Source organism: Pantherophis guttatus, chromosome 4 (assembly GCF_059756535.1).
Source record: "Pantherophis guttatus breed Tessera chromosome 4, ASM5975653v1, whole genome shotgun sequence".
Classification (NCBI taxonomy): Eukaryota; Metazoa; Chordata; class Lepidosauria; order Squamata; family Colubridae; genus Pantherophis; species Pantherophis guttatus.
In genome coordinates, this window is record NC_142066.1 from 29419284 (window position 1) to 29430987 (window position 11704).

The 11704-nt window shown below is 39.7% G+C and overlaps 1 protein-coding gene across 2 annotated transcripts in view; it reads right to left on the reverse strand.

Annotated features, from left to right (window-relative positions):
- Positions 1 to 10340, reverse strand: part of CACNG8 (calcium voltage-gated channel auxiliary subunit gamma 8) — a 34203-nt gene extending 23863 nt beyond the window's left edge. For both annotated transcript variants that reach the window (XR_004591886.3, XM_034419448.3), the window contains exon 1: positions 9455 to 10340. The gene's annotated coding sequence lies outside the window, so the exon portion shown is untranslated. The remainder of the gene's footprint in view (positions 1 to 9454) is intronic.
- Positions 10341 to 11704: the final 1364 nt, after the last annotated feature.

An 11704-nucleotide genomic window follows, 5' to 3' on the forward strand; every position in this document is an offset into this window, starting at 1 on the left:
GTCGAGGACTATCCGTAGCTTCAAATTTGATTTGTATAAAAACATTAGAATGAAAAGTCATAAAAGCGGTAGAGGTAGGCAGTAGAACCGGGTAGCAAAAATAAATGTAACACAAAAGCTAATTAAAAGCATCCCAAATATTATTAAGCAGCATGAAAATAATAGAATGTCGGGATGGATTTTGCATGGCATGTAAAAAGTTAATAAAAAATATGCCAGGAGGGAATTGAATGGTTTTGGTGCCACTGCAGAAAAGTCCCTGCATGTATACAAAGATGGATGCTCTCAAATCAAGATTTCTAAATCACATTTCATTAGTAGAGATTTTGGTCTGAGTGGCCCCCATTGCCCCCAGTGCTGACCAACACTTGTAACCATTTGGAGCAATAATGGAGATGAAGTTGTAATATCTAACATATTTGTTGATGGGAAATTGATTTTATATTTTCCTATTTGGAATTTTTTCCAACATTCTCCATCATATTTATGTGGCTGCAGAAAGGAAAATACAATGTGGTATTTTCCTTTCTACAGAGCTGTGGTGGCGCAATGGTTAAAATGCAGTATTGCAGGCTATCTCTGCCCACAGTCAGGAGTTTGATCTTGACTGGGTCAAGCTTGACTCAGCCTTCCATTCTTCTGAGCTAGGTAAAATGAGGCCTCAGATTGTTGGGGGGAATATGCTGACTCTGTAAACTACTTAGTGTGCTAAGTGGTATAAAGTGGTATATAAATCTAAGTGATATTGCTATTGTTACATGCAAATAAGCAGACAAGCTGATGTTTAAAATGAATCAACAGAAGTATCTATCCTGGGTTTTCCTTTTCAAATTGCTAATACTTTACAATTGGTCCCCACTGATGGACTGGTGACTTTGCATCAGGTTTATCTTCTTTTCACATATGTCCTGAAATAAGACTCAGGATTAAATCAGCCTTGCAATTTTCCTATATTTCATTTAATATTCCCCACTGAAGGAAAACCTCACACAATTCTTATCATTCAGTTTGGCTTACAGAGGGAAATTAACTAGGCTGGATTATTTAGAATAGAATAGAATAGAATTTTTTTTATTGGCCAAATGTGATTGGACACACAAGGAATTTGTCTTGGTGCATATGCTCTCTGTGTACATAAAAGAAAAGATACGTTCATCAAGAATCATAAGGTACAACACTTTCAGCTCATAGGTTGAAGACATCACTATATCCAAAAGTAAAATAAATTTAAAAAAATAAAATTTTATCGAGAAATGGCTTTACTATATATTTATCCACCCTATATCTATAGCCACTGATCTCAGTGAGCAGAATTAAAATGAAAACAATAACAAACACTATAAAAATTAAAACATAAGCATCTGAGAAACAATAATTCAAATCATTAATACAATCAAGAATTGACACAAAATTATCTTCTGATTTTCTTGGTGTGGGAATAAAATCTCAGCCATATTAACATTAACTGGGTTTGTGAGGGTTAGTTCGAACAATGACTTAGTGAGCTATCACTACCAGGGCTTAGGGGTTTACCCTGCTGGTTGGCTGAAAGTTTTCTACAGATCTGTTTTTTAAATAAAGTGTATCTCATACTTGTATTACTTTGAAAATTGCTGTCAACATTAGAATTGCTATCTGCACTATTACCTCTCTCCCCTGCCAGTCATCTGCCTTCTCTCCAAGGTAAAGGGTGAGAAAGCCTACCAGATTTTACACATCTATATGTTCCCTTGGGCAATGTTAGAATAAGAGCAAAATGCTAGTTTAACCCGGGAAAAACCAAGGATGACTTAAATTTGTGTTGGCAAGAGATGAGAAATAAAGGTTACCTTATTTTCAATGTATAACACCTTCTATACTATACAGTCATCTAACCATCACTAGCAACTAACACCAATAAGGATAGAATTTATATCATTTTAAAATGGCTAGTTGATACGATGAAGATACTATAGGGCATGAAGGGGATGACTGGCCAAAGGAAATGCCTTGCACTTAGCAGAAAAAGATATTGCCAATCCAGTGTCTTACAGTGTTTTCATAGTATCACCCAGCTGATATCATTTAGGCTTAAGTAAAAAATGACCCTTAGTTAAGAAATCTAAAATAATATAGCAATGATATGTCTCTGACAGGCACATAATATTTTTCTTCATCACAGATTATACAGAATTACTACATATGTCTACTTATCTAAAGAAGATTGACCTAATGTCAGGGAGCATAATAATATTTTCCAATTATATTTACAACAGTGGAAATTTCTAGTTACAATTCTATAATACAGCATTATAACTGTTAATTTCTATAATGATGTACAGCAAGTTTCCAGGTTAAGAACATCCTGGTTTAAAGACCGCCCATGGTTAAGAATGGAACCTATTGTAGCAAAATGTGAGTTAAATGCACAATGATTCAAGTTAAATACACAATGGTTCATTTCGCAATACTATTTATACAGTATTATACAATAATACTGTTCTGGCTTACATACAAATTGGAGAAGACAGACCTTGGGACTGGAACCTATTGCTAAACTGAGGACTACCTGTATTATATAACTATACTTTGTTTATTATCTTTTTTCCTGTTTTTTTAATGTTTTATAAAAACACTATCCCTAGTTTTTGTATGTATCTGCATTATAATTATCTTTACATTTCCTTATTTTCTTTTTCCTTATTTTCTTACAAGCAATAAAAAATACATTGGAAAAAGAGGAAATTTTCATATCAATCCATTTTTGCAATTATAGTAAACTGAGATTATGCATGTAAAGACTTACTTTTCTCAAGTAGTATGAGCAGGACCTAAGACTGCCTTTTAGGAAAGTATACAGTAAAATCTTTGCTTCTAATCATTCTGTTTCTACATCAAGCTCCAATGGACCTGAAGCTACGATAATTATATTTTGGGGGTGGGGGGGTGGGGAATATGTCACTTCTGCAGAAATTTAAGTTTTAATTACCTTGCTTGTTCTCATAGTAAGTTAGATTAGGTTGTAACAGTATTTTGACAAGCTTGGGAATTAACTAAAGAACAGCTATGATGAGAAATAAGCATCTGTTTGCTTATATACTTCATTGTAAAAACTCTCAGTACTATTAAATTACATATTTTGAAGCAGAGCTGCTAAGAAGATCAGATCTAAGACATAGCAAACACACGATGTAAGAGATGCCTTACTTACAATTACCATATAAGAGATGCCTTACTTACAATTACAGTAGAAGAAGAAATTGAACAGAAAACAGTCCAGGGTGAAGATACAGCATATGAGACAATTGAAATGCTATGATTTTTGCATAAACCTATCACTTAAGCTCACAGCCTAAAAGGAAAAGAAATCCCATCTATATAAAGTTTTTACTCTGGATTCTTCCTCAGCAGAACCCCAAATGATGAGACATGAATCTGCAAAATATTTTGAAATCCTAAAAACTGAGTTTTTTTCCTCTGGCTGTACTGTACTTTGTGATCAGTGGATTCCTCTCTCTAATATCGCCCAGATACTAGAACACATTGCAAACCTGCCAGGATGTAAATGTATGCAAACATTAAAATCCATATGGTCGTTTTTTAGCTCTCCCTCCTTCCCTCCCTAGGAATTAGAAATAGAGGGAGAAGCTTGAATTGGCATTTTGGGGGCTATCAGGTGTGGGAACTCTTGAAAAGAACTTCCATTGCCTCTCCTGCTCATATTATACTCCAGGATCCAGTCCAGCCTCCAAGCAGAAGCTTACAGGGAGGAAAGACATTGTAATAGTAGGTGAGAAAAGACTTACAAATAGGGGAAAGAGATGTTGCCTAGGGAATGGTCAGATAAGAGAGAGCTTAGCCCGCAGCTATATAATGGGCAGAGAAAAGGGTTTTCAAGGTACCCTCCCCTAGCCTCCTAGTGTAAAGGAGATGATGGGAGATTTGCACTTTCAGACCTGCAAGATTCTGTTAATTTAGCCCTATTGTAAAGTAGAATTAGCTCATCTGGTCATGTTTCCTGTCTGAGCTACCCAGGAAGGCTGACATCAATCTTGCAAGCCTGAAAGTACTAATCTCCTTTACAGCTTGAGAAGTTAGGGAGGGTCCCTTCTGAGCTCTTTCTCCACCCATTATGTGGCAGTGGGCTAAGTAGTCCTCTCTTATTTGACCTTTCCCTAGGTAGCATTTCTTCGCCCTCTTTCTCAAGGACATTCTGTAACATTACATCAGTACAAATTCATCCTCCTGCTCATGAACTCCAAAAGCTTAGTTCAAGCTGTGATGCTCTGATCCCAAAATCAACACTGAGCCCATCGTGACCAGTAGCCATTGTTGTCACTCTATGTTTAACTTCTAGAACTAAGGAGAAATTTCCTGATGGAACAATTAATCGGTGGAACTGCTTGCCTCCAGAAGTTATAGGTGCTCCAACCCTAGAATTTTAAGAAGAGATTGCACAACCATTTGTCTGAAATGGTATAGGGTTTCCTGCCTGAGAAGGGGGTTGACTTAGAAGACCTCCAAGGTTTCTTCCAACTCTGTTATTCTGTTATTCTCTAACTGTCCCTCTCTAGGTCTCCATCCATCCTTGTTGTACTTCAGGGATACCCAGAGTCTTGGCTATTCCTTTCTCTGAAACTAAAAACAGCAGCAAGAAGATTGTTAAACTTTAGATGCATACATCACTTCTGAATATTGATAGTGGAGGTCAAACAAGAAAGGAGACATTTTGAACTGAATGTGTATACTTTAGCCTCTGCCATTTTTCTTTCTTATTAGGATATGCAAGATGCAACCTAGATTACTATATAAATGCAGCCTGTATAAATACAGCATGGCTGGTTTTGCCATCTATGAACTAACCCAGTTAGTCTAACCCAAAATTCAAGGTTTCAAAAGCATTTGTAAATTCCCGAGATTTAGATTCAATTTTTGAATCTAAATCTTGGGAATTTATAATGCTTTTGAAATCTTGATTTTTTTAGGACACTCCCCCACCAGATTTCCGAAACTGAACCCTATGCTTATATATAACTGAATCATATAAAACTCTAGAAGATGCATTCTCAAACATGCTATGTTTGATTTGTATTAACCCTGATTAGGATTTATGTGGCTGAGTGCCTTATGGAACCCCAAACTCGTTAGATTATATTTCAAAGTGTTATATGAACCCAGTGGTTAACTGAACAATCATATGAAACATGATTGTTAAATGTAACTTCAGTGTCATTCTTTTCCTATGTTTAAATATGTAGTCTACACGGCACCTGTTTCTGCCTCTTCAAATGCTATTTTAGAGGGCATTCAGAAGACCGCAAGCTCTAAATCTATGTAAAGGAATGTGCCAATGATTGTGCTAAGCAATTAAACGTTTTGTTAGGGGTCTTTATGGGAACATTGCTATGGTACTGAGGAAACAAAGATGGAAGAAACAGTAAACTTGACTGCATTATCCTAAACGTGTCTTCTCTTATTTCTGTTTTGTGCAGCCACTCATTATTCCAGATGTTCCGGATATCTAGAGTGATACCACCTAGCATTCCCATGTTCCAGTGGGACATCCACCTGCAGGGCACTAGGTTGAGGAAAACCAAAACTCTATTTGTGATTCCATCTCTTTTGCTTCGTAGGCTTTCCTCTTCTAAATCTTGCCAGGCTTAACCTGTGCTCCAGCAGCCATACACCAGCCTCGACCAAATCCAAGATCCAGAGAAATCCTCTTTTATTCCACAGTTTTTGCCTCTACATTGTAATGAAGTGGTAGCTCAGAGCCCGCAACCTACGGTCTCTGTTCTTTTGCTTGAGTGCCCTGGGTGGGTGGGAAGCAATCTATCCTAACAGTATCCATGGATACCATTTATAAAATGTTGGTTACTGCTTCTAATTTTTCTACCTCACAAAGAGCTTTGGGGCCTAAGGAATACTCATGAATGATTAGGAAAAGGACAGAGGTACAGGTACTATAACATCTCTGGTGACCTTGGTGCCGGAGCTGTAAAATCAGGAATCCCCTTTTCTATGGTAGGCAACTGAAATGGATAGCTTTCCTCAAAGAGTCTAGTTATACATTCTATAATTAGGAACGATGGGTCGATAAACAGTTTACCGTATTTCCAGTTTTTCCCTAATATTTGATAGTGTTTCTGTAATTTAATGGACTTCGATGGAACACTAGGGCAATATTTTCTTTTCTTTCGTCTTTTGATTCACTTCTGGGACAGTTCCTACTGCCATAAATATCCTGCCCAACATAGTCAGAGACTACCTGGAATGTCTACATTGGTGGCTTTTATTCACTTCCTCCAGGTATTCCGTGCAATTAATTGAGTCATTTTCTTTGCTTAATTAGAACTTTGCTTCAGAAAACTAAACAAAATAAAGACCATTTAACAGATTAACAGATTAAACAGAGTTGGAAGGGACCTTATAGGTCATCTAATCCAACCCCGCCCCCCAGTTTAAGCAGGAGACCCTACACCATTTCTGACAAATGGCAGTCCAATCTTTTCTTGAAAGTTTGGTTTCCTGTCCTGAAAAGCAGAGTAATTTGAAGGACAGATGGAGTACTTGAGGATAGATGAATGAGAGAATCTTGGCTTGGAGGGAGGTCAGGGAGTGATGAACTGGAAGAAGGAAGGAAGGAAGGAAGGAAGGAAGGAAGGAAGGAAGGAAGGAAGGAAGGAGGGGGAGGGATAATGGATGGATGGATGGAAGGAAGGGAGGAAGGGAGGGTGAGAGGGTGAGAGGGAGGAAGGAAGGAAGGAAGGAAGGAAGGAAGGAAGGAAGGAAGGAAGGAAGGAAGGCTAAGTAGGGGAGGATTATGAATGGATGGAATGTAGGTTTTGAAATGGCTGAATACCAGATGAAAGGGGAGCATCAGGAAAGAAATACTATGGACGCTAAAATGGAACTGGATATTTTATTCAATAGAAAGTTGCATGTGAAAATAACATGATCACTTAAATAGATGGACTGACAGACTCGGGTGATAGACCTTGAGACAGTGAGCCATATTTGACTTTATAATCCTTCTCTAAGGGGCGCTCAGAAAATCTGGTTCAGTTTTCTATATTCCTTTTACTGGTGATTTTTTTTTTAGCATCAGTCCAATAACCATCATTATCACTATTATGGTCCTCATATTGAATTCATGTTCTGCTTTATTATAATTTATAACTGCCTTCCTTTGGAGCATTCCAAGCAATTTGTAGCTGTTTCCATGTATTTTCAGACAACCGAATCATAATAAAGCAATAATCTCAGAATAGAAGTACTACTGGTGTCACAACAGAAATCAAGACATTGAACCAGGATTAAAAGAAATATGCTTCCCAAACACCATTCTTGGGGATTTTTGAGGTGCAGTTCTCCATTCCAGGCAGAAATTTCCATCTTCCTCTAGTAAAACATTTTTTCCCAGTTTTCCATATAGTTTCTCTTTCTCTCTCTCCCTCACACACATTGTCTGGCATCAATTATTATCTGCTACTTCATAATCAATTGCTAGCATTAGAATGCAGAAACTCTCTGAAGCCACTGCCTGGAAACCGAAGGCCCTCAAAACTGGACAAACAGAATCTAGCAACCAATCAATTACTTCTTATTTGCTAGTTCCAACAGAAGAAAATATCTGTAGCTCAGGGTACAATTGTGAAGAAATTGTGGTGCTTTCTGAGCATGGTTGTCTGCCTACAGACATTTCATTACTCAACTAGGTAACATTATCAGTGCTAGTGAGAGTGGGGTTTGCTCCCTTTTTATATAGTATGGGTTTTGGCTACTGGAGAAGATGTGTTCTGACCTTTTGGTTTCCTTCTTAGATTTTTTTATTATCTCTCAGCAGGGATTAATACCAGGCAAACAATCAAGCAGATTAACAATTGCCCAATCAAGGTATTTCCAAGGAGAAAATGACTTATCTCTACGTATCTACCAAGAAGAAAACTGCCCCCCCCCAAGATTATTAGGGCAAAGTACTGTATATAAACAGGGCACAAACCCCACACTCCCTCACACTGATGATGTTGCCCAATCAGGTAATGAAATGTCTGCACGGAAGTAACCAAGCTCAGAGAGCACCAAGGGCTCCACATATTTGCTAATTGCAATTCCCATTTCCATCAGCTTGGAAATTCGGTCCTCACCTTTAATTGACACAAATCCACAAAGAGCTTTCTGTTTTGAGACTCCAGAAATCCTTCCATATATAACTTCTTGTTGGAAGTCATCAGTCTTTGATTTCCTTTCTATAGAATTGAGGAATCAGTTGGCTATCCCCAGATAAAGGAAATCTAGGAACAGCTTCTCCCCTCCCTCTGTAATTTGGCACTGTGTATTTGAGGAAGGATTTTTCCCCCCCTGTTATCTGATCCGCTATTCCAACAAAAATGTCTGGGATAATTTAAAAAAAACATTCAGATGTCCAGAAACTTAGAAATCAGGACCATTATTGGCAACCTTTTGCAAAATACAGGCTTGACTCTGCCTGCAAATATTTTGGAATGGAGGCCTGTGATTCCCTACCTTAAGGAAGCGTGGCTCTTCTAGCTTCAGTGCAAAATGCTAGAAAGAATGGGCAACCAACTAGGAACATCACAAACATGGTCCATTTTAATCCTAGGGTATTTCCTCCTTCACGTTTCCAGCTGAATTCCCCATTCATTCAACAGCTGCTCCCAACCAGCAGCTGTTCTTGGTAAGGCCAAAACCCCCCCGCAGCATTGTTTAAATTTCCATCTATCTTTTGAAACCATGCTGCTGTGCCTAACATGAGAGACATTTTTCTTGCTTCTTAAAAAGACCTTGGAGAGAAGGGGGGGGGAGAAAGGAAGGAAGGAAGGAAAGAAAGAAAAAGAAAGAAGGAAAGAAAGAAAAAGAGAAAGAGAAAGAGAGAAAGAAAGAGAAAGAAAGAAAGAAAGAAAGAAAAGAAAGAAAGAAAGAAAAAGAAAAGAAAAGGAGAGGGTGCAACAATCAATAAAAAAGCAATGCATATAGTTTGTATCTTCCTTGACTGCCTTCTTTTATCCTGTTTACATTCAAATATCAGGAGAAACTCAATCCATTCGAAAGACACTCATAAGGACACAGAAATGTAGCTGAAACCAAACAGAGGGAACAGCAAAAAGGATGCTCATCAGTAGAAACTGATTCGGACAGAGCTGTTGCATATATGCTTTAGCAAAAGCAGGCTAGAGGTTATCGTCACCTGAAGCGAAGGGGTGGTGAAAGCAGTGCCTGCAACTAGAAATTCATTCTAGAAACTGGATAGTTTTGGATCCATTCCTTGGTGCAGGAGGGGGGGTAAAAAATCCTGATACGGTTATAAAATTATTCCTATAAATCAGAGCAGATCCATTTCCCCTTCCCGTTCTCCCCAAGTGCCTTCCCTCTACCTCTTTTGCAGCCCAGAACGAAGAATATTGAGACCGAGAGAGTGAGTGAGAGAGAGAACGAGAGAGACATAGCAGCTTACCTTGCAAGCACACCACCGAAAGAGTCTGTTTTCCAAAGGTGTCACCCACTGGGGGAGGTGAGAGACAGCTTCTCCTTTTGTCCCCCCCCACCCAGCAGTGGGTTGGTGGTGGCACCAGCCGGAGAAGATCCTGCGAAATGGCGTTTTATGTCGAGGGGTATTTTGCTGTATAGGAGAGAGATGCTAGCATGCTGTTATTATGTCATAGGGAGAAACCATTGGAGGGAAAGCAGAAAAAAAAAGAAAGAAAGAAAACAGCAAACGAAAGAGGCTGGTTAAAGCAACGGAGAGGCACATCGGGCTGAGACAGAGATACGTAGTGATGGGGACAGTCTGGGTGATGCCAGCACATTGTGAGGCATTGTGTGTATTTTGCACTAGGTCACCAGCCTCCACTGAGGTGATGTGTGTGGTGGGAGGCATCCCTCCAGCGTACTCTGAGCTGTGGGGAGTAGGTATCTGGGTGCATTAGATGACCAAGTATGAGTTTGGGGAACTAACATTCAAGTGTTCTCCTGAGCACAAGCAGAGTGCATGCTAGATGCCTCTGAATTTTTCCTTCTTCTTCCCCTTTCCACAAAGGCACTATAAACCTGCAGTGACAACATTAAGCAGTTATCCTGCAGGTTTACAAATTGCTACTTCTATGCTGCTAAGTATACAGACGGTCTTTGATTTACAACCAAAATTGGGACCGAAATTTCCATTGCTAAGCAAAGCGGTTGTTAAGTGAGGCGCCCAAATTTGTAAGCTTTTTTTTTTTTTGCCCTTTGGTTGCTAAGCAAACCACTGCAGTTAAATGAATCACGCAGTCGTTAAGAGGAATCCAGTTTCTCCCATTGACTTTGCTTGTCAGGAGAGGTGGGGAAGGTCACTAATGGTGATCCACCGTCAAAAATAAAAGCCAATTGCTCACATTTTGATTGCCTGACTGTGGGGATGCTGCAATGGTTATAAGTGCAAGGACTGCTCAGAACTTACTTTTTTGAGCATCATTGTAACTGTGAATGGTGGCTAAACAAGTAGCTGTAAGCGAAGGACAACTTGAATATGACATTTATAACATTGCCCTGTATGTCAAGCGTTATTCTCAGTGACTTAATTTTGTGACTTTTACACAACTCTATTACCTGTCATTGTGCCTTCTTGCTGTATATTGGGTTGAGGGGGGGCAACATACTCGAATACATGCTTTGTATGTGGCATGTCATTTTGATCCTATGAATGCATGCTAAGTTAATGGGTCTATGATAGGTTGCGTACTTTCAGATAAGACTGCTGTGAGCACATCACGTTATTTCTAATCCCAAAGGTGCTTTTTCAGGACTTTCTTGTTTTTTTCTTTGATAACATTTTGCTTTGCATCCAAGAAGCTTCTTCAACTCTGACTGGATGAAGAAGCTCCTTGGATGACAAGCGAAACATCTTCAAAGAAAAAAAACCCGGAAAGTCCAACTGGCTTCTGAAAAAGCATCTTTGGGACAATCATGATCTGAATGACTGAGAATCTCTATAGACATTATTTCTAATGTTTATATGGATGTTTGTAAGCTACATTACCTTAGTAAAGTATATCGCAGCCATCTTAGTAAACCACAGTCATCTTGACCTTGAGTTGGGATGATGATGCCTTGGTTGCTTTTGCATGTGATCTAATGATAATCTCCTGGGTCCCGCATTACACTTTTTTTGTGACTTCTATAGCATCACTAGGGTCTTTATGAATTGCTGCACATGAACCCTGTGAGTGACCTCAGAACCCTTGACCAAGCTTCCCCATATTTACCTTTTGTTGAGTAAGTGATAGAGCCGTGATGGCGAACCTATGGCACGCGTGCCACAGGTGGCACACGGAGCCATATTGGTGGGCATGCAAGCTAAGCTCTGGCATGCATGCATGTGCCCACCAGCTGATTTTCGGGTTTTCTGGGCCCACCGGAAATCAGGAAACACAGTTTCTGGCCTCTGGAGCACCTTCGGGTGTGTGTGTGAGAGAGAAAGGCTAATTTTTCGCTCTCCCCAGCCTCCAGAGCCTTTCTAGGAGCCTGGTGAGGGCGAAAACGGCCTTCCCCACCCCTCCAGAGGCCCTCCAGAGGCCGGAAATGGCCCATTTCCCAACTTCCAGTCCCACCAGAAGTCTGGTGGCCCACTGTGCCATTGCATGCCAAAAGCGGGGGGGGAGCACGTGGGGGCATGCCCGCATGTGCATGGGGCAGGGCACATAGAATTATGGGTGTGGGCACATGCCTG